The following is a 23,754-nucleotide window of genomic DNA, read 5'->3' as shown; positions in this document are numbered from 1 at the left end:
TCCTCATTGTACAGATTGAATAACATTAGCGATAGGCAACAAACCTGTCTCATTCTTCTCGATCAATGCTTCACTTTCATGCCCTTCGACTCTTGTAATTATCGTCTGGTTTCTGTGTGAGTTGTAAGTAGCCTTTCGGTACCTATATTTTACTCCTGCTACCTTCAGAATTTCAAAGAGCGTTTTCAAGTCAACAGTGACAAAAGCTTTTTCCAAGTCTACAAGGGCTATAAACGTAGTGCTACCTTACCTTAACCTATCTACTAAGAGAAGTCGCAGGGTCGGTATTGCTTCGTGTGTTTCTACGTCTCTCCAGAATCCAAACTGATCTTCCCCGAGGTCGGCTTCCATAACTTTTTCATTCTTCTGTAAAGCGTTTGTATTCAACAACAACAAAAATGAATTTTGTATATACTTGCGAAATACATTTAGCATTTTGTACCAAAGTAATCTGCCTTAAAAATATTAAGTAGATAACTATTAATATTTTGAGAAACAGTAATTTTCGTGTATATTTTGTCAAAGTTTTCAAATTAATAGAATCAGTTATTATCAAGACTGTCAAGTTTAGAATCTTCTCCCCTCTTGGAAAAATTTCTACGAATGCCCTTGTATCTTTTGCATTTGAGCTGTTCCTTCACCGGTACATAAAACTTCGTTTTTCTCCGTCTCCTCTACTTCTTGTTCAGTACTTGGTATTTTAAAGAGTACTAGAGTTATTTGTCTGGGGGATTACGTAGACCATGCAGTCTGCTGTCGCGTGGCCTCGAGATACTATTGTGAAGTTAAACATTGAACTTCGAATGCTCAGACGGCTTCAGTTGCTGTGCATTCTTTTTTTTTTTTTTTCTAGTATCAAATAAAGACGCTTCAGCTTGAAATGTTTGGCGTTAATGTTACTCACTGAAAATTTAATGAGAATTTGTTTGTCTGTTATCTTAAACAATATAATGTCTAATCCAAACTAATTAAACTCGTCTTTGTGATATGGCGTCGTACATAGGTGCGGTGGTAGAGATCTAAAAAGAATTTTGTTAATCGCCAACTTGATTTGGAAATAAATTGCCGTCGCGAAGATGCAGGTTCTTCGCCAATCTCCTCAGCGTCTCCCCCACGCCGTTGTTGTTGTGGTCTTCAGTCCTGAGACTGGTTTGATGCAGCTCTCCATGCTACTCTATCCTGTGCAAGCTTCTTCATCTCCCAGTACCTACTGCAACCTACATCCTTCTGAATCTGCTTAGTGTATTCATCTCTTGGTCTCCCTCTACGATTTTTACCCTCCACGGTGCCCTCCAATGCTAAATTTGTGATCCCTCGATGCCTCAAAACATGTCCTACCAACCGATCCCTTCTTCTAGTCAAGTTGTGCCACAAACTTCTCTTCTCCCCAATCCTACTCAATACCTCCTCATTAGTTACGTGATCTACCCACCTTATCTTCAGCATTCTTCTGTAGCACCACGCCGTATCTAGATAGAATTCTTAGACTGGTTCTTACTATTATTAATAACTTTCAGGAATAATGCACAAGGTGGAGTGTCGCCTAATATCCCCCTTTGGTGAGCGCCCTTTTATTGCTTCTGTGTATTATTAAATACTTGTAGTGTCCGAATAGCCATTACAACAGAAAAAATAATCCCACATACCCTAACTTCCTTCTCAATCGAAACGCAATGATAAAATTTATTCGTGTTCGTTTCTCTCGCCGGAACAGTTCGGTCAGAGGGTATCCCGGCATGGTAGCTCAGCGTGTTCGGTCAGAGAGCTGGCTGGTCCCCGTAGTAAAAAAAAATTGAATGAAAGGATCAGAAACGCACTTCAGCGGATGTCACGTGACGTCCGCTACGATCATATACAACGAAGAAAAGTAAGAGTGTTATCTGGAAAAAAAAAACCGGAGGGAATGGATCAACAGAGAACTTCGACGGGTGTCATGGGACATTCGCCCCGAACAAATGTAACGAACAAAATGAGATTATTTAAAAAATGTTTATAGAAAATGCGATATTAAAAATTGTTTCTCTATCCTGTTTTATTTCTTACATTTAGATAAATCGTTTCACAAAACATTTAACCGTTTTCTTCGAATTTTTTTATTAGTTTTGTAAAGGTTTTTACCTTGATTGACGATAGCAGCAGATTCTATATAACTGCTCCGCAAAGATATGAGTGCTAATTCGATTTTACATGGCTCTCTACAGCGTGAGGCAGAAACGACTTTACAACTTTGGAATGTCTTATTCACATAGTGCATCAGTACCCAATTTCGCCACCAGAAGCGCCGTCTAGTTCTCAGTTAACATGGCTACTTCTGCTGGTGCGGGACGTGCTCTCTCTGTGTTTCGGTTTCATGAAACGAACTGCAAAAGCAGTTCCGGTAAATTTTGCACCGACCGAGATGAAGTGGTTTACTACCAGCAAGACGGCGCAGCACATCATTTCTTCACAGAAGTTCGACATTTCCTCGATAATCGCATCCCAAGTCCGTGGACTGGCCGTGAAGGGCCAATCGCATGGCTAACTCGCTCCCCAGATTTGACACACTGGATTTCCTTCTCTGGGGCTCATTAAAGACCGTGTGTATGTTCCTCCCCTGTCCTAGAATTTAGCCGACTAATATACGCTGCCGTTACACAAGTTACACCCGATTTGCTGTAACGACTGTGGGAAGAAATTGCTTACCGGTGACATGTTTGCCGTATCACACTTGATAGTCTCTTGTAGCCGAAACGACGCTTGACACTTTTACGCGAAACTTAAGGTTATTTGCTACAAAATGACGCCACTGTCAATTTTGTAACTTATCTCAATAAATTTATGTGTCATTCGAAACTTGTAAATCCTGAAACTTCCTGGAAGATTAAGACTGTGTGCTGGACCGAGACTCGAACTCGGGACCTTTGCCTTTCGCGGGCAAGTGCTCTGCCAGCTGTGAGGACGGGGCGTCAGTCGTGCTTGGGTAGCTCAGTTGGTAGAACACTAGCCCGCGAAAGGCAAAGGTCCCGAGTTCGAGCTTCGGTCTGGCACACAGTTTTAATCTGCCAGGAAGTTTCATATCAACGCACACTCCGCTGTAGAGTGAAAATTTCATTCTTGTAAAATCCTTTTTGACTCACTGTGTATAATGGTGAGTGTCGTGTACATAGTTCCGCGTAGTCAGCGCGTACAGAACTTTCCCACTAGAGCGCGCCCCGCTGAGTACAACAGCGCAGGCGCAGCGCTCGTCCGTCTGCGCACTACGAGATGGCGGTGCCTTAGAGACGGACCAAATTCTGCTTCCGCCGATCCGCGTATTAATATATAACGCAGCCAATGAGATTGCTGCTAACGTAGAACCTTTTCTCCTCGCGGATCACACTCGCGCAGTGATACCTGAACGCGCGAGGTATTATAACGAGTGTACAGACCTCCGATTAGTCAGTCTGCATTTGTCTGCACCAGTCTGTACAAGTCTATAGTCAAGTTTCAGTCTCTGCCTAATAAGATTACCATATTCCTGTACATAGCCATGAAGATAAATGAATAGACACTTTGACAAGTATCAGAGATATATGTGAGAATAAGATTAACGTACCAAGACCAAAGGAACTTCAGATTGTCAGTTGTAAATACACTCCTGGAAATTGAAATAAGAACACCGTGAATTCATTGTCCCAGGAAGGGGAAACTTTATTGACACATTCCTGGGGTCAGATACATCACATGATCACACTGACAGAACCACAGGCACATAGACACAGGCAACAGAGCATGCACAATGTCGGCACTAGTACAGTGTATATCCACCTTTCGCAGCAATGCAGGCTGCTATTCTCCCATGGAGACGATCGTAGAGATGCTGGATGTAGCCCTGTGGAACGGCTTGCCATGCCATTTCCACCTGGCGCCTCAGTTGGACCAGCGTTCGTGCTGGACGTGCAGACTGCGTGAGAAGACGCTTCATCCAGTCCCAAACATGCTCAATGGGGGACAGATCCGGAGATCTTGCTGGCCAGGGTAGTTGACTTACACCTTCTAGAGCACGTTGGGTGGCACGGGATACATGCGGACGCGCATTGTCCTGTTGGAACAGCAAGTTCCCTTGCCGGTCTAGGAATGGTAGAACGATGGGTTCGATGACGGTTTGGATGTACCGTGCACTATTCAGTGTCCCCTCGACGATCACCAGTGGTGTACGGCCAGTGTAGGCGATCGCTCCCCACAGCATGATGCCGGGTGTTGGCCCTGTGTGCGTCGGTCGTATGCAGTCCTGATTGTGGCGCTCATCTGCACGGCGCCAAACACGCATACGACCATCATTGGCACCAAGACAGAAGCGACTCTCATCTCCATTCGTCCCCCCATTCACGCCTGTCGCGACACCACTGGAGGCGGGCTGCACGATGTTGGGGCGTGAGCGGAAGACGGCCTAACGGTGTGCGGGACCGTAGCCCAGCTTCATGGAGACGGTTGCGAATGGTCCTCGCCGATACCCCAGGAGCAACAGTGTCCCTAATTTGCTGGGAAGTGGCGGTGCGGTCCCCTACGGCACTGCGTAGGATCCTACGGTCTTGGCGTGTATCCGTGCGTCGCTGCGGTCCGGTCCCAGGTCGACGGGCACGTGCATCTTCCGCCGACCACTGGCGACAACATCGATGTACTGTGGAGACCTCACGCCCCACGTGTTGAGCAATTCGGCGGTACGTCCACCCGGCCTCCCGCATGCCCACTATACGCCCTCGCTCAAAGTCCGTCAACTGCACATACGGTTCATGTCCACGCTGTCGCGGCATGCTACCAGTGTTAAAAACTGCGATGGAGCTCCGTATGCCACGGCAAACTGGCTGTCACTGACGGCGGCGGTGCACAAATGCTGCACAGCTAGCGCCATTCGACGGCCAACACCGCGGTTCCTGGTGTGTCCGCTGTGCCGTGCGTGTGATCATTGCTTGTACAGCCCTCTCGCAGTGTCCGGAGCAAGTATGGTGGGTCTGACATACCGGTGTCAATGTGTTCTTTTTTCCATTTCCAGGAGTGTAGCATCCAGAATCAAGTTACGTAAGATTTATGCTTGTTACTATTTTAATAAATTAATCAAGTTCTGTTTAAAGTTGGTCACCGTCAATCTGCTACTCTAAGCATTTCTATCGTCTGACCTAACGGCAGAAGATAAACACGGCACGATAAGACCACGAGACATAATGCTGACACTCGCCTACTTCGTTAGAGCGACAAGTCAAATAATGTGATGGTGTGTGTGCCGAAGGTCTTACAGTACGCACACCACAGTGAGTGTACAGTGGAGCTGTCTATGAACATTACAGGCACAGGGAGGCCTGGCGTTGGAGACAGACTGTCTGCTGGTCGCAGGTGGGGGGACCCCCTAACCATACCTGCCGCTGTCTGCGCAGCTAGCGAGGCGTTCCGGAGACAAACAGCTAAAGTGATAGGCCGCCGAGGCTCACGCCTCCCCCCTTATGTAATCACAATATTCTAGAGGAGGCCGGCGACAAAAAAACGAAAGTGAAAAGTCCGAAAAGAGGAGGCGGAGGAGCATGAATAGGCAGGGACGCGAAGGGCCCTCGGGGGACCGGGACGGGGACGAAATGGAAGAAGCGGGGTGAGCAGGTAATTGCGGTGCGTGCTAATGGGCCATTGTGCGCTCCGCGTGCTACCGCGGCCGGGGCGGCGTTGCCACGCACTCCGCACGCAGCGGCACGGGGGAGGCCCGGCGGCGCGCCCGCCTGCCCGCCCTACGCATTCCAACCCTTTGCCGGAGCCGCCTCATTAGGCTGCCCCTGATAGCAGGCTGTCTTTTCTATTAACACGTGTTCATAAGTAAATTAGTGCCCGCTCCGCTGACACGTGTCATTATGTGAGTGATCGCACCTTGTTTATTTCGGGTCCATGCCGTGGCTATCGTATTACGTCACCTCGCATCCGACCTCACCCGACAGCGCAACCTTCCGAGACAGGGCGGTGGGGCAGGCGCGGGTAGAATCCGTGCTCCAGGTTGATGAACCCAGGTAGGTTCACGTCTTCAGATGGTTTGCCAAACCTGACCACGTGAACGTACTGCTTATTCCCACATACAAGATGTTTCACAATTCATGTTGCACACTTCTAGAGGCTGTACAGGGGACTTAATAGACCCAGTTTTACACAGGAACTCATGTCCGCAAATGTCATCCAGCGACGCTACAGAGCGTCGGAGTTATAGGTGCCGGCGCTTGCAAATGCATGTGTGTACAGGGCGGTGATGTAATAAACTTTCTAGGATGATACAGAACGATAAATGTATCAATTTGAGGTAAGAGCCCCTGGTCGGGAAACGAACGCGTCGAAAGTTGTACGTGAAACCCGTTCTGATACCTCTGACAGCGAACTATCAGTTTAATAAGTCACGTCTGCAAAATACTAACGCGAATTCTTTACAGACGAATGGAACATCTGGTAGAAGCCGACCTCGGGGAAGACCAGTTTGGATTCCGTAGAAATATTGGAACACGTGAGGCAATACTAACCTCACGACTTATCTTAGAAGCTAGATTAAGTAAAGGCAAACCTACGTTTCTAGTATTTGTAGACTTAAAGAAACCTTTTGACAATGTTGACTGGAATACTCTCTTTCAAATTCTGAAGGTGGCAGGGGTAAAATACAGGGAGCGAAAGGCTATGTACAATTTGTACAGAAACCAGATGGCAGTTATAAGAGTCGAGGGACATGAAAGAGTAGCAGTGGTTGGGAATGGAGTGAGACAGGATTGTAGCTTCTCCCCGATGTTATTCAGTCTGTATATTGAGCAACTAATAAAGGAAACAAAAGAAAAATTCGGAGTAGGTATTAAAATCCATGGAGAAGAAATAAAAAGTTTAAGGTTCGCCGATGACATTGTAATTCTGTCAGAGACAGCAAAGGTCTTGGAAGAGCAGTTGAACGGAATGGACAGTGTCTTGAAAGGAGGATATAAGATGAACATCAACAAAAGCAAAACGAGGATACAAATCGAATGCAGTCGAATTAAATCTGGTGGTGCTGAGGGTATTAGATTAGGAAATGAGACGCTTAACGTAGTACATGAGTTTTGCTATTTGGGGAGCAAAATAACTGACGATGGTCGAAGTAGAGAGGATATCAAATGTATACTGGCAATGGCAAGGAAAGCGTTTCTGAAGAAGAGACATTTGTTAACATCGAGTATAGATTTAAGTGTCAGCAAGTCGTTTCTGAAAGTATTTGTATGGAGCGTGGCCATGTATGGAAGTGAAACGTGGACGATAAATAGTTTGGACAAGAAAAGAATAGAAGCTTTCTAAATATAGTGCTACAGAAGAATGCTGAAGATTAGATCGGTAGATCACATAACTAATGAGGAGGTATTGAATAGAATTAGGGAGACGAGAAATTTGTGGGACAACTTGACTAGAAGAAGGGATCTCTTGGTAGGACATATTCTGAGGCATCAAGGGATCACCAATTTAGTATTGGAGGGCAACGTGGAGGGCAAACGTCGTAGAGGGAGACCAAGAGATGAATACACTAAGCAGATTCAGAAGGATGTAGTTTGCAGTAGGTTCTGGGAGTTGAAGAAACTTGCACAGGATAGAGTAGCATGGAGGGCTGCATCAAACCAGTCTCTGGACTGAAGACCACAACAGCAACAACAACAACAACAAGATGTTTCACAATTCATGTTACACACTTCTAGAGGCTGTAGAGGGGACTTAATAGACCCAGTTTTACGCAGGAACTCATGTCCGGAAATGTCATCCAGCGGCGCTACAGAGCGTCGGAGTTATAGGTGCCGACGCCTGCAAATGTATGCGTGAATGGGGTGATGATGTAACAACTTTCTAGGATGATACAGAAGGATAAATGTGCTGGAAACGAACGAGTCGAAAATTGTAAGTGAAAACCATTCTGATACATCTGACAGACGAATACAAGTACTGGTACTGTCGTTGCCAAGATTGGGTAGGCAACTTTCAGAGGTGGTAGTTCGGCCCAAGGCAAGAAAAATGTTCAGTAAACATGGGCTCTAAAATGCGTATCAGAGGAGCTATGAGTATTTGTTCGTCTCCGCTACTCCGAAACACATCTCCTCTACTGAACAAGTGCTCATACCTCTTAAGGTATGCTTCTTTATGTTGTAAACTTATCAGCCAGCTCCACTGTACTGGGGAGAAATTAGCTAATATTTATTCCACTTAATTGGACAATATTGACGAAATACATAAAGTTAAACAATTATAAATTTTCCACACAGAAGCAGATTCCTTAGAAAAACTTGTAAGGCATATCCTGCCGTTTTTACAAAAAAGCCAGGGACCTTAAAAAGTGTCAAAGGTATCCTAGTGCTAAAAAAAGAGGCTCATCCTATTGCCCTTCGTCCCAGGTCAATTTCCCGAGCTCACCAACTCCTTGTAGAAAATAAAATACAGAACATGATTGAGGAAAAAGACCTAGTCAAGTTGTCAGATGAGGAGTTAGCCAAAGCCTGGTAGGCTACACCTCTTGTGCCTATCATTCAGCAGGCCAAAGGCCAAACACCCAAAGCAAGAATTAATGGGGATGTTAAGGTAACTGTGAACCCAGACCTCGTCACTCCTTAATATTCCTTACCAAAGACAGCTGGGACTTTGCTAAGCTAGGGGGAGGTGAGAAATTCACCGAACTTGACTTAAATAGAGCATATTTACAATTAGAAATGGATGAACCATCTCAACCTCTGCAAACCATTGTTTCTCTTTGGGGGTTGTAGAAGTTTACTAGACCTGCTTTTGGAATTGCTGCTGCCCCAGCTATATGGTAAGCAAAAACGGATAACGTCCATGTTGGTCTTAAGAAAACGTATTGCTATCTTGATGATATTATCATCACGGGTTTCTCCCCAGCAGAGCCCTGATAACATTTAGTTGTGTTAATGGAAAGGTGTAAGAATGCAAGACTAATTGTGATTGTTGATAAAAGTAAGGTTTTTTTTCAAAAAGAGGTGGAATTTGTGCTCACTTTATTGATAAAAATTGATTGAATACTAGTGATAGGAAGTAGAAAATGTGTAGAAAGCCCTAAAGCCAACAACCAGAAATTAGACCTTGTCATTTTGTGATAAGATGAACTATTATTAAAAATTTTACCAAACTTGTCTAGAATTCTAAGTCTTCTGTAGTCATGTGCCAACAGACCAAAGTTTGAATGGAAGGCAAAATGTGACAAAGCATTCAAAGAACCTCAGTGTATGTTGCTATTACTCAAAGTTCTGTGTCATTATGACACATCATTGCAAATAGTTTTAGCTATGGTGCTGCTGAGTCAGGCATAGGTACATGTCTTTCTCATATATTTCCTGATGGAACTGATAAACCTCTAATGTTTGCTAGATCCTCTGGAGAATAGCAGAACAAAATTACTGTATTTTGGATAAGGAAGCTAGAGCGATAGCGTGGAGTGTAAGAAAAAAGTATTATCTTTGCCTAAGCTTCACTGTCTTCCGTTTGTGATAGGAAACGGCAAAGATGGGCTGAATTTTTATCGCTGTCTGTTTATCAGGACTGCTGCTACCTAGGCAGATTAAACCTGATGAATGTGCTGCGTATGTAAATTTCCTCATGGTTGTTAGTGTCCCTATTACATCTAAAGAAATTTTTGAAGAGAGAGTCAAATATATGGTAGTACCTGTTGTGTTGAACTGTGTCAAAAACAACCGACGGTCAAATAAGGTACCATACGTTCATCATTCAAGGCATCGCAAAGAGTACTCTACTGGTCATAACTGTGTTGTTAGAGGGGGGAGTTGTAATCCCAAGTAGTCTAAGACCTCGGATTTAAAAGACATACACTCGGGTCATTTGGGAATCACAAAAACGATGTCTGTAGGTCGAAGCTTCGTATGGTGGCCTGGAATGAATAAAGAAGTAGAACAAATTACAGCTGTTTGCAGCGGATGTTCTAGAGTCAGTAGGGCTCCAGCCAGGGCCCCTTACCTCCCACGGTAATGGCTTAGAGAGCACTGGGAGAGGCTTCGTATTGGTTTTTAAGAGTCTGTAAGGCTACGTATATGAACGTAGTGGATGCCCACAACAAGTGGCCAGAAGTAATGAAGATGCCCTCTACCAACAGGTCTGCTCTAGTGGATGCATTAATCCCTTTATTTGCTAAGTTTGAGCTGCCTAAAGTGATGGTTTCAAGACAATGGGCCCCAGTTAACAAAGACTCTGTTTCCTTTTGTGTAAAAAAAAAGGAAGTCAGGACTTTAGCCATTGCATCTTACCAACCCAGTTCAAATGGCCAAGCTAAGCGAGATGTGGAAAATTTTTAAGCATGCACTGGAAGCCAGTTTGTTTGGCAGAACATTAAACCTTGATAAACTGTGTACATGGTGACTTGCATATCGGAATGCAGAACGTGCATTCATAGGCCAAAGCCTAATCATGCTTAATTCTGGAAGGTATCTAAGGACTCGATTAATGCTAACCAAATCATTTGACACCCAGCCGAAGATCAGACCCAAGTTAATAGTTGAGAAGAGTCGTACATTCAGTGTCGGAGATTCTGTACGCATAAGAAACGGTGTTAACTCTGATGCGTGGGAAAAGACCGTGATTTTGAGAAGAGAAGGAAATGTTATGTACACTGTAAATGATCTTAGTGCTAATATTCGTAGGATACGGTGTGTACCAAGTCTTGTCATCAATTTCTAGTGGCAAGAGTTCCATTTCTGAAACTAATAGAATGCCAATAATCGATGATGATGCAGCTGATAGCAACTCTGATTCTGAAAGCGACAACATTTCTGTTTGTGAACCATTACCAACGTCTGTTGTAACGGAGCCAGCTGTTATGCAGGATAATGAACCTGCTGTGACGCCAGTTCCTCTGTAAGAAGTCAAAGACGTTCCAATTTTGCGCCGTAGCTCCCTTATTATTAAAAAACCAGAGACACTTTATCTTGAAGTTGATCCTTTGTTATATGGGGGAGTTGGTGCATCTGCTATTTAAGTTGGCAATGGTGCGTTATGGTTCAAATGGCTCTGAGCACTATGGGACTTAACATCGGAGGTCATCAGTCCCCTAGAACTTAGAACTACTTAAACCTAACTAACCTAAGAACATCACACACATAAATGCCCGAGGCAGAATTCGAACCTGCGACCGAAGCAGTCGCGAGGTTCCGGACTGAAGCGCCTAGAACCGCTCGGCCACCGCGGCCGGCAATGGTGCGTTAGTGTAAGTTGCCCTCCTATGTTCTTTGCTATGATATCATCATCTGTGTCGTAGTCTTTTGTGTGTCTTCAAGCATGTAGTTAGTGAAATAAAGTGTGTGGTTTTTATATCCGTGTATTACTGAACAATACAGTACAAAACCCAGCAATAAAGTTTTCCTTTTTCCAACTAATATAGGTGCAGGTGAGCAATCACAACAAAATAAGTGTGGGATCCGTACCAGGTCGGGTTGACGGAGGAGATAGAGAAGATCCAAAGAAGAGCGGCGCGTTTCGTCACAGGGTTATTTGGTAAGCGTGATAGCGTCACGGAGATGTTTAGCAAACTCAAGTGGCAGACTCTGCAAGAGAGGCGCTCTGCATCGCGGTGTAGCTTGCTGTCTAGGTATCGAGAGGGTGCGTTTCTGGATGAGGTATCGAATATATTGCTTCCCCCTACTTATACCTCCCGAGGAGATCACGAATGTAAAATTAGAGAGATTCGAGCGCGCACGGAGGCTTTCCGGCAGTCGTTCTTCCCATGAACCATACGCGACTGGAGCAGGAAAGGGAGATAATGACAGTGGCACGTGATGTGTCCTCCGCCACACACCGTTTGGTGGCTTGCGGAGTATAAATGTAGATGTAGAAATAAAATGCATGTGTTACAGATTATAGACCGAAAGTCGAAAACTAATCAAATAAATGTTTAATGCATTAAAGCATAATACGAGACCAACTGACTATGACAAATGGAAGTCGAAAAATGTTTGGATGAAGAATAAGAGAAAGGGAGACCCAGAGGTCGATGTTCCTAGGAACCAAATTTTTATTCATGACAATGCTACAAAGTTATAACTTGGAATTAATTTTGCGATCAGATGTCGTACGCAATCCCTGGTGCCATTTATTTCTCCGAACAATGAAGTAATTTGATGCTCCCAGCATTCCGACAGAACGATTTACCAACCTTCACGTGGTTGGAACAAGAGAGATTCAGAACTGGCGTGTCCCGAGGCGGCAGCTGCGTGCAGACAAAGACGCCTGCCCGCACCTTGATCCGTCTCATTTGTTCCGGCGCGCAGAACGAAAGCAATTTACAGGGAGGCGTGATTGGACGCACCCCCGAGGTGTGACGTCGCTAGATTGCTCCACCCCCTGAGCCGAATTAGTGTGCGTGGGGCGCGCAGCCCCTCTGGAAACACTGGGCCTCCTCGGGGTCACTTAATGACTTCCACAGTTGTGTCTCCGGCACCCGGTTGCAGCCGTTTCCATCTCGTCCCGACAGACCTGCCTGCCTTTTGTGAAACGAAGATTAACTGCATTCTCTCGTGGGCGTCCTTGAGCACGATGAGGAGAAAATGGTGTCTGACGCACTACGTTTGCCTCAGTGGCTCCCATGTCCAATGGAAGGTGACAAAACAGGATGTCATAAGTGTAAGAGTCACGGAATTTTCTGCATCCCCAGCATCAATAAGTACAGTAAAATATACAGCGCCCACTGGTAGTAGTTCGAGGTGCTTCGTTCGATATGACATCAGAGGAATGCATCAAGGCATGCGCTCGGAAGCTGTTTCCCTTTGTCGAATCAAATTTTAAATATCAGATAAAACCATTTCATCAAGATAGTGAGTAATTCAAATCTGAAACAAGAATCAGGCAATGAGATTTTGTTACACCTAATCAATACTTAGAATAAATTTGCGGACCCTTAAACAGAGATAACGAAGGAAGAATACCCGTTAAGGTGGGTACACACTAGACCAGTGGTCGGCAAACTTATTTGCTCAAGAACCAATATTGACATGGTGGGTGACACTTCGGGCCGCATAAATAGCGGGGGATGGGAGGAGGGAGGATAAATGATGATGATAATGATAATTTTTGTTTGTGGGTCGTTCAACAGCTTGGTTATCAGAGCCCGTACAAATACCGAATATTTCCATTCTTCAGGCTCGACATTTCCTGAATGATCATGAAATGATGAGAACAGCACAAACCTCAGTCCCCAGATGGAGAAGGTCTTCGAACCGGCTAGGAATTGAACCTGGGACCCCGTGATCCATAGGGGAGGCTAAAGTGGCGATACAAAGGAAATTCACTTTTCACCAAACCGTGGTTATTGATACAAACTTCCCTGTTACCCATTTTGAATCGACATATTCTTAGTTATCTTTTTAAGTGAAAAGAAAGTAATGTATACAAACTAAAGGAATTTTCTCAAGACTTAGGTAGTGACCAATTTCTCGTACATAAGCGAGTAATGTGACCAGCGCTATTGCAATAGGATCGAATGTTTGTTATGTTTTTGCTTTTTTTTCATTTCAGGATACATTTTCTAGGTGTCTTCACGCCCTAGTATCTGAAAGAATACCAAGCGGCTGCGGCAGCCCGTTTTGGCTGGCTCTGAGCACTATGGGACTTAACATCTGAGGTCATCAGCCCCCTACAACTTAGAACTACTTAAACCTAACTAACCTAAGGACATCACACACATCCATGCCCGAGGCAGCATTAGAACCTGCGCCTACAACCGCTCGGCCACTCTGGCCGGCAGCCCGTTTTCAACTGGACTTTTGTATTAGGCCATATATAACGGAACAACGGTCTTAAATAATGTAGGGTTTAGAAATATGGCTCATATGTTGCATTATGCGTGTTTTTGGGACGTAAGTAATTGTTAAGTGATAAATACTTTGGCCACTTTTCTTAACGAATGGTGTGACTACTTTCCCCGACTGGCCGTAATGTCGGAATTAGTAATCCACAGAAGAGACTATCAAACTAAACGAAATAACAGGGAAATACATTTGTAGTCCGAAAGACGTTGGTTAAACGCTGATGTTGTAAAATATTACTACTCTCCATACAAGTAAAATGAATGAATGACTTACCTTATATCAGATACTTCAAAATCAAAAAAAGTTTTTGAAACTTCCTGGCAGATCAAAACTGTGTGCCGGACCGAGACTCGAACTCGGGGCCTTTGCCTTTCGCGGGCAAGTGCTCTACCAACTGAGCTACCCAAGCACGACTCACGCCGCGTCCTCACAGCTTTACTTCTGCCAGTACCTCGTCTCCTACCCTCCAAACTTCACAGAAGCTGTCCTGCGAACCTTACAGAACTAGCACTCCTGGAAGAAAGGATTTTGCGGAGACATGGCTTAGCCACAGCTTGGGGGATGTTTCCAGAATGAGATTTTCACTCTGCAGCGGAGTTTGCGCTGATATGAAACTTCCTGGCAGATCAAAACTGTGTGCCGGACCGAGACTCGAACTCGGGTTCGAAATGGTTCAAATGGCTCTGAGCACTATGGGACTTCTGAGGTCATCAGTCCCCTAGAACTTAGAACTACTTAAACCTAACTAACCTAAGGACATCACACACATCCATGCTCGAGGCAGGATTCGAACCTGCGACCGTAGCGGTTGCGCGGTTTCAGACTTAAGAGCCTAGAACCGCTCGGCCACAACGGCCGGCTCGAACTCGGGACCTTTGCCTTTCGCGGGAGAGCTTCTGTTAAGTTTGGAAGGTAGGAGACGAGGTACTGGCAGAAGTAAAGCTGTGAGGCCGGGGAGTGAGTCGTGCTTGGGTAGCTCAGTTGGTAGAGCACTTGCCCGCGAAAGACAAAGGTCCCGAGTTCGAGTCTCGGTCCGGCACACAGTTTTGATTTGCCAGGAAGTTTCATATCAGCGCACACTCCGCTGCAGAGTGAAAATCTCATACTGAAAAAAGTTTTTAGTAAAAAATAGTGGAACAAACTTTCTCTATCAGCCTTCTGACATCAATGGTGTTGTGTACTGTTCAGGACAAAAACTATAGACTGGCCACTTTTCCCAGCCTAGCCATTTTACCACACATATCCCTACCGATATTGTTATTAACTAGTAGCCCATACAAATTAATACATTGTATTAATTATTAGCAGTAATTGCGGTATTGGACATCACAGATGTTTACTAAATGTTCTGAATGTCATTTTTCGCTTACTCATTGCACTGTATTATAACAGCATTATATTGATTTCAAGTTACTTGCTGCAAACATGTGCCGCATTTAAAGATGACCGGTCTGTAATACGCATTCACGAGGTCATGTTAGTTCCGCTTGGCACTTGTACCATAGCAGCTGATCGGTGCTAGTTGCGCATGCTCATGAGTTGTCCGCTTTGGAAGACAGACAATGAAACATTTCCCCTCTAACTTCTATTAACACCGCAGTGACCTCGTAACTTACCACTCTGTACCTGACGTAAGCAGCAAACTTCACTTAACTCACGGCCGAATTCACCAACGTCAATTGAAATTAAGCACATCTTATAATATTACTCTCTCTCTGTATTTTTGTTTTTTACTGCACAAGAAAAATACACTCTTACGAAGCTCTTAACGTTAGTTGAAGTTTTTCGATTCTGCTGTTAAATAAGTTAGAAGCATTCATACTAATATTACAATGCGAAAGTAACTCTGTCTGTTACACTCTCACGACTAAACTGCTGAACCGATTTTGCTAAAATTTGGTAAGGAGATAGCTTGAAAGCTGAGGAAGAACATAGCCTACTTTCGAAAGTGTGCAATACAACGTATTTATTGATTTGAAGAATAAAACCCGGAATATGGAACAAAACTTATTCTTTGATAATGCTATTTACTCTTTGACTTTATTATATTTGTGAAAATGCTTCTACTGTTTGATAAGTTCTACATAATACGATTCAGCGTAACGAAGACAATGTTTATTCAATCCTCTACATGTCTAATCCGTACTTCCGTAGTAATATCAGTTACAACCCAGTCACATTTTAGCCGCTGGGCATCATGCATCTCTTTTAAGTTCATTGTTGCGTTCAAATTTACGTGAATAGCTTGTGGTCAGGCACCTAGCGTTGCCGTTTCATGATCCTGGATTCCTGCGTTTAGTTTCTTCCCGGGTGGTTTTTTTTTTTTTTTTTCTACAAGTTTGTGTTGGCCTCCTCATCATTTTATCACCATCGACGTGTAAGTCAACGAAGTGAGATATGGACTTTAAACACGTAAACCACTCAGAACTTGAGAGTAACTCAGTTTAGGCAATGGAGAGATCCATCTAGAATTACTTGAAGAATCGGGGAAACAAACAAATCGATGAGGGAAAGTAGAAGTGGAACAGAGTTAAGGTGGCCGTAAATTACTGCAGTTTGATAAGAATGCGCAATCAGACACTTCTGCAAGGATGATTGACCCTCTGTAAGGGACTTTTGCTCAAGCATTAGGACTTTTCAAGGTGCTTCATATTTGATCGTCATTCAGTCATGGAAGCTTGAGGAAGCATGCCGGCGTACACGTGGTTGCGCGTGTGCAAGTTTGTACTGTCGAACAGTCTGAAACAAATCAGTTGTTAATTGCAGGATTAGTTTATTCGATTATCTGAAAGCCAGCCTTGCTGCAGGAACATTACAACCGGTTCCGGTAATACAAATTTGTAGTTTCACAAAATACAAAGCAACTGACTCTGTCGCAGAGAGAAATGTTATTAAAAAGATGGGCTGCATTACTGAACACTCATGTTAAAGATGTGTACAGATGCTTATTTGAGATTTCATAGCCTATCAGGAAGCGAAAAGTCGCAAAATAGCTCTCAGTCTTTCGAATGGTGGTGTAGGTTCGCTCATGCTTTTTGATCAATGGTGTTTCGAGTAATATGAGATCCAAGTATGTTAGACCATTGGCGACGAAATAATGTACCAGACATAGGGCCATATCTTCAACTCCCTGAGTAACTAATGTAGGTACCTCTTCAAGGAGGTAGATATTTTAGTCCCACCATCACAGGACGTATATTCGATGATGAAATTTCTAACAAATAACACTTCAAAACCCACTGTAGAAGGCGTTATTTGCTCAGAAGGAGTTCAGTATGCAGAAAAAAATTTTTGGTCGTCTAAAATAATTTCTGCTAGACAACTTCTGTTCCGAAGACGGATTTTTACGTAAAAACTGGTAGCCTGTAAAAAAATCGATTTTTTAAGTGTTGTTTCATGATGGCGTAAGTAAGAAGGAAAAGTTAACAGATACATCATGCATATATATCTCGTAAATTACCTGGTTCAAATGATCTATGGAACACTAATTAACTGAGTATAAGATTTTCGTTCCATAACCACTATTTCTACCAGAAATCACACTTACTCTTTCGTTTCTTGTCCGCATGGCAGAATAGTTGGCCAAAAGGAAATAATTGTCGTCGTTAGATCTCAATGTATTCGAAATACGTACTAATGCTTGGACTGTGTGGAAGCGGAGAGAAGAAGAGCATGCTTGCACAAACATTCTTGCGCATCTATGCTTGTGAAGCTTTCGGTCACCGTATGCAACCACCTAAAGACAAAATTAGGAACGTAATTAAAATGAAATTGAAGGGGACGAGACATGCAGACAGGCGAATTGATGATAGATAGACCAAGGAAGGTCAAGAGTTAAAGAAGTCCGAAAAGCTCGACCTCGTGGAAGGTAGGTACATAAAGTTAGGACATATACAGAGACCTACATGGACCACTATAGATAGGTGTGTAACACCACAACCCAGTACCTCAGGTATCACTGAACTACTTGATTCCTCGAGTTTATAACCACTTTTGTGCATATATGTATTAATGAATTTTGTCAGTAATTAGTATTTATGAAAATGTATTTTGATAGGATAAGTGAGAATTATTTACGTCAAATCATCGTAGCAAACATGCTGGCCATGTCAGGGAAGTTTTTATTGTATAAAGCACTGAGAATACCTTTCGTGTACCAGTAACATAGTTGGCGCGAGTGCGCACAATCGTAGAGATAAAGTCAGAGAAGTAGTTGCGAAGCATCTGTGGTGTGGAAAGACGTATGTATTGGCACGCAAATGTCAGAGTGTTTTGAGTCGAAAATGTTGTTGTAATATGTGGCCAAGCAAATTGTAAGTGGGCAAGTAAGTGCATGGGCACAGCATATGGTCGCAAGAAGATTTTGGAAGTAATCAAGGATGCTGTTTGGCCCAAACGTGTTCAAGTTGTTCGCTAATCAAGAGCCCGTTGCCAGTAATGTATCTCACAATAAGCCCTACTTCGCACCACAAGCAACGCATCGCAAAGTAATACGCAATTACTGTTTTGTAGCTGTGTAATAGCCTTGCATGCGGCTTAGTAATTATTCGAAACAAGAGAATGTGTTTATTGAAAGAACAAACTTGTCGAGAGAAACTTTATTGAATCGGGTCTTTAACCACCAACAAGGTCCTATCCGTTCACCATAAATTCTGAGAAAGTCTCAAGCGAAAGAAACCGTCAAAAGAAGCCAACTCTAGCTAAGTTTGCAGTTTATTTTCAATAAAGTACTTATCGCATAGAACGGAAAACCAGTCCAAAGTTGCAAATTATTACCTTTTTATTCACTCGATGACTAGTTTTGGGCCGAGACCCATTTTCAAATCATAACATAGTCGAAAATGGAATTCCGAAGACGTCAACAATGTACAATGCACATCTGTATGCACTGTAAACGTTCATTGCACATTTTTGACATCTTCGGAAATGCCAATTTTCGACTACGTTATGATGATTTGAAAATGGGTTTCGGCCCGAAACCAGTCATCGTGTGAATAAAAAGGTAATGATTAGCAACTTTGGACTGGTTTTTAGTTCTACTGATTAACAGAAGTTGCTGCCCCAAGCTACTCCAGCATGCTGGAAGTTCGTAAGTACTTATTGGGTTCAAAAGTGGTAGTAACTAGAGGTTCAGATAGTATTGCACTCACTGCGGACAATCACCTTGAATTAAAAGTGATTTAATTGAAATTCATTTTCCGTGACAAAAGTATGCTGGTTTTCTTGTAGTCAAAACAGTTTTGGAATTTCATGTTGTGTTTTGTAAGTGATATTGTTTGTGTACGTCTCGTACCGAAAAATAGTTGTTGCCATGAATGAAAGTTATTACGACGTTAATCTGAGACTCAATCATTTCCAAAGTAATAAGTGAAGGTTGATAAACAGTTTTTGTCAGGTTTAGCCCTTTTTTTTCAAAAAGATAGCATTTACGTGAGTCACGTAACACAATACAGTTTTCAAATGGCTCTGAGCAGTATGGGACTTAACAACTGAGGTCATCAGTCCCCTAGAACTTAGAACTACTTAAACCTAACTAACGTAAGCACATCACACACATCCATGCCCGAGGCAGGATTCGAACCTGCGACCGTAGCAGTCACGCGGTTCCGGACTGACGGGCCTAGAATCGCACGGCCACCGCGGCCGGCTACAGCTTTCATAAAATGCTGCAAACCATTGCTTATTATTAGTGATCGTTAAGCTAACTAACATCATTGCATTCCAAATCAACATCTTTCGTGTTCATGTCAAACGTGTGTGTTCCATGTGAGTTAGCGTATGCGCATTTTGTGCAGTTGCTGCTTTTTCCTTCTCACACGGTATTTGGCTAAATGGTTCAAATGGCTCTGAGCACTGTGGGACTCAACTGCTGTGGTCATCAGTCCCCTAGAACTTAGAACTACTTAAACCTAACTAACCTAAGGACATCACACACACCCATGCCCGAGGCAGGATTCGAACCTGCGACCGTAGCTGCAGCGAGGCTCCGGACTGGAGCGCCTAGAACCGCACGGCCACCGCGGCCGGCTCACACGGTATTTACATGATTTCAAAGTAATTATTATATTTTGCCAAAATTAACTTTTGCTCGTTTTTGGTGGTGGCGACCATATTGTTCTGCAATCTAAATTCATTTAAATCATACTCCGGCATTGAGAATTACCGCTAATTATAGTGAAACTTTAATGTATTACCATTGTTACATTTTGGTTGTTGTAGTACGCAGTAACAAACACTCGTGCGATAGCGATCAATTTGTAACTATCTATATTCTGTCGGTAAGCATCGATCTTCGGATAGATACCTTGTTTCCACTAACACTGGATCATTAGGTGCACTTGTGACAATAAAACCTTACATTTACCGTAGAGTATGGGTACGTTAAACATGAAATAAATAGAAGAGGTCTTTATCCACCAGTAGGTGCCAAACAGCTGCTGAAGATAACGATTTAGTCTTTGGACGAGGTTCAAAGAAACTAGTTTAAACTAAGGAATAATAAAATGAAGGCTTTCATGACCGATACTTACATCGCTGGTGATTTTAGTTTTGTGGGCATTAGGCTGTCCTTTATGACATGCGCCTATGCCAAACGTCTCGTATCCTAAAGCTGGAGACATTCTCAGATGCTATAAGGACCTCGTTAATTGTTTTTCGAACTGGAATAAGTTCAGCAAGACGAGCTGTTTATGCGTAATCGCGCAAAGTTGCGGAGTCTCCAGCATTAGCTAGCGAAACTTGAGGGGCACAAACAGATGTCTCAGACGTCTGAATCTACATATGTACCACGCAAGATACTATAGCGTGCATGGCGGAGGGAACCTGTTACCACCACGAGTCATTGTCTCTCCTGTTCCACTCACTAATGGACGAAGGAAAGAAAAACTGTCTCTATGCCTCCGTACGAACCCTAATTTCTTTTATATTGTCTCCGCGGTCCTTACGTGAAACATACGTTGGCGGGAGTAGGCTCGTCCAGCAATCAGCCACAAATACCAAGTTTTCGAAATTCTCGCGAGAAGAATGTCGTTTTCCCTCCAGAGATTCCCCCTCGAGTTCACGAAGTATCTACGTAATACTCACTTACTGATCGAACCTACAGGTAATAAATCTAGCACCACGATTTCGAACGTGGCCTGCTTTACAGGTGAGAAACACTTTTATGGAAAACCTCCCAGAAAAACGAAGTCGAGCATGTTCCTGCCCTGCAACGTGCTCATTCCATTTCCTGTCACTTTGCGACGTTACGCTTAGACATTTAAACGACATGACCGTACCAAACAGTACATCACTAATACTGTATTCGAATATTACACTATTACAGGACTGGTTTCCAATCATCTGCATTAACTTACATTTTTTTCTACACTTACAGTGGGCTATCATTCATCATGTTGTTGTTGTTGTGGTCTACAGTCCTGAGAATGGTTTGATGCAGCTCTCCATGCTACTCTATCCTGTGCAAGCCTCTTCATCTCCCAGTACCTACTGCAACCTACATCCTTCTGAATCTGCTTAGTGTATTGATCTCTTGGTCTCCCTCTACGATTTTTACCCTCCACGCTGCCCTCCAATACTAAATTGGTGATCCCTTGATGCCTCAGAACATGTCCTACCAACCGATCCCTTCTTCTGGTCAAGTTGTGCCACAAACTTCTCTTCTCCCCAATCCTATTCACTACTTCCTCATTAGTTATGTGGTCTACCCATCTAATCTTCAACATTCTTCTGTAGCACCACATTTCGAATGCTTCTATTCTCTTCTTGTCCAAACTATTTATCGTCCATGTTTCGCTTCCATACATGGCTACACTCCATACAAATACTTTCAGAAATGACTTCCTGACACTTAAATCTATACTCGATGTTAACAAATTTCTCTTCTTCAGAAACGCTTTCCTTGCCATTGCCAGTCTACATTTTATATCCTCTCTACTTCGACCATCATCTGTTATTTTGCTCCCCAAATAGCAAAACTCCTTTACTACTTTAAGTGTCTCATTTCCTAATCTAGTTCCCTCAGCATCACCCGACTTAATTCGACTACATTCCATTATCCTCGTTTTGCTTTTGTTGATGTTCATCTTATATCCTCCTTTCAAGACACTGTCCATTCCATTCAACTGCTCTTCCAAGTCCTTTGCTGTCTCTGACAGAATCACAATGTCATCGGCGAACCTCAAAGTTTTTATTTCTTCTCCATGGATTTTAATACCTACTCCGAATTTTTCTTTTGTTTCCTTTACTGCTTGCTCAATATACAGATTGAATAACATCGGGGAGAGGCTACAACCCTGTCTTACTCCCTTCCCAACCACAGCTTCCCTTTCATGTCCCTCGACTCTTATAACTGCCATCTGCTTTCTGTACAAATTGTAAATTCATCATACCAAATAGAAATTCTGTCTAAGTCATCCGGTATCCTCCTACAGTCAGACAATGACGTCACTCTCCCCCACACTACAGCGTCATCAGCGAATAGTCGCAGATTGCTGCTCACCTTATGCTTCAGGTCATTTATGTCTACAGTGAACAAGAGTGGTCCTGTCACACTTCCGGGGGCACTCCTGAAGATACGCTCGTCACTGATGAACACGAGCCGTAGAGAGCAACATACTGGTTTCTCTTTTACAAATCTTTAACATACTGCAGCGTGTCAGCAACCGTGAAATGTGCAGAAAATAAACAATTTTTTCAGCCTTCAGTTGCAAGGTAATTTTTACTCGTTTTCCTAGGATTCGACCCACATGTACAATCGCACTATAATTAAGGGACAAAGCAGATTATAGTGCGATTGTACATGTGTGTCTTTGTATTTCGTAATATGCATGGTAATGACACATAGTGGCTAAGGCGTTTTTATGTTAAAGACATTTTATGCTTAGCACGCATGGTTTCGACACTAATTTTTTAGTTACTGTAGCGGGGCTTCGCCCTCTTACTATAATATTTAAATGTAAAAAAAAAATTATACCTTGGCTGTGTAGTTTGTTCTCAGGTAAATTGTTTAATGTTGCTATACCAATAGATAGGTTTGTCCATTTGCAGGACGGCTTTCAGTCACAATTTGTTTATATGTTATTTGCTCTAAGTAATTTTGACACAGTTTGTCTATCGCGCATGCGCTTGCCCGCGGCCGAGCCTCGCCGCGGAAGTGCTCGCGACGCCTAGTTTTCCGCGCCGCTCACGTGTGGTCCTTATTTCTGGCCGGCGTAGCTTCGTCTACGTTCGCCTTAATGGTTTTAATTTTGACAGACATAACCTTATGATTATGCGTCTTTATTGTTTAAATTTTTAATCTGTGACATGGCCTGTGTTTGGCTCTCAAAATAATTTAATTTTTTGTAAGTATCACGATTCTTTATTATTCAATCATTAGACTGATGATGCATTTCAGTGAGTAATATATGTCCGTATGTGGTTTAACTTATAGGTTCTGAAGAAGATTCCATTACTGGAATCGAAACCTACGTAAACGAGTAAAAATTACCTTGCAACTGAAGGCTGAAAAAATTGTTTACTTTCTATACTGGTTTCTCTACTTAAGAAGTCTCGAGCCAGCAAATAGAGAAATGTTTTAGAAACACTAATGTTAAATGTGGCTTTATAGTTCAAAACATCCGATTGCTTCGTGTAAAACATAAGTTGAGAAGAAGATATGACAAATTTGATGGCTCTGGGATATACAAGATTAATTGTAATAATTGTGGTAATTGATATGTCGATCAAACCGGCCGCTCTTTAAATGTGGGATTTGAGGAGCGTTTACAGCTAACAAGGGAACCGTCAGACCTGTTTATGCAAAGTTACTTATAATCCGTCTTGATTGCAAAATGTTTATTCATATGACCGGTTTCGGTTCATCTAGAACCATCTTCAGATCTGATATTTCGGTTACAGGAGTAGCCCGTCCAAATACAGCAACTATCACATGCTGCGTCACATGTGAAAG

The sequence above is a fragment of the Schistocerca americana genome, chromosome 5 (assembly GCF_021461395.2).
Source record: "Schistocerca americana isolate TAMUIC-IGC-003095 chromosome 5, iqSchAmer2.1, whole genome shotgun sequence".
Classification (NCBI taxonomy): domain Eukaryota; kingdom Metazoa; phylum Arthropoda; class Insecta; order Orthoptera; family Acrididae; genus Schistocerca; species Schistocerca americana.
This window is presented reverse-complemented; position numbering follows the sequence as displayed.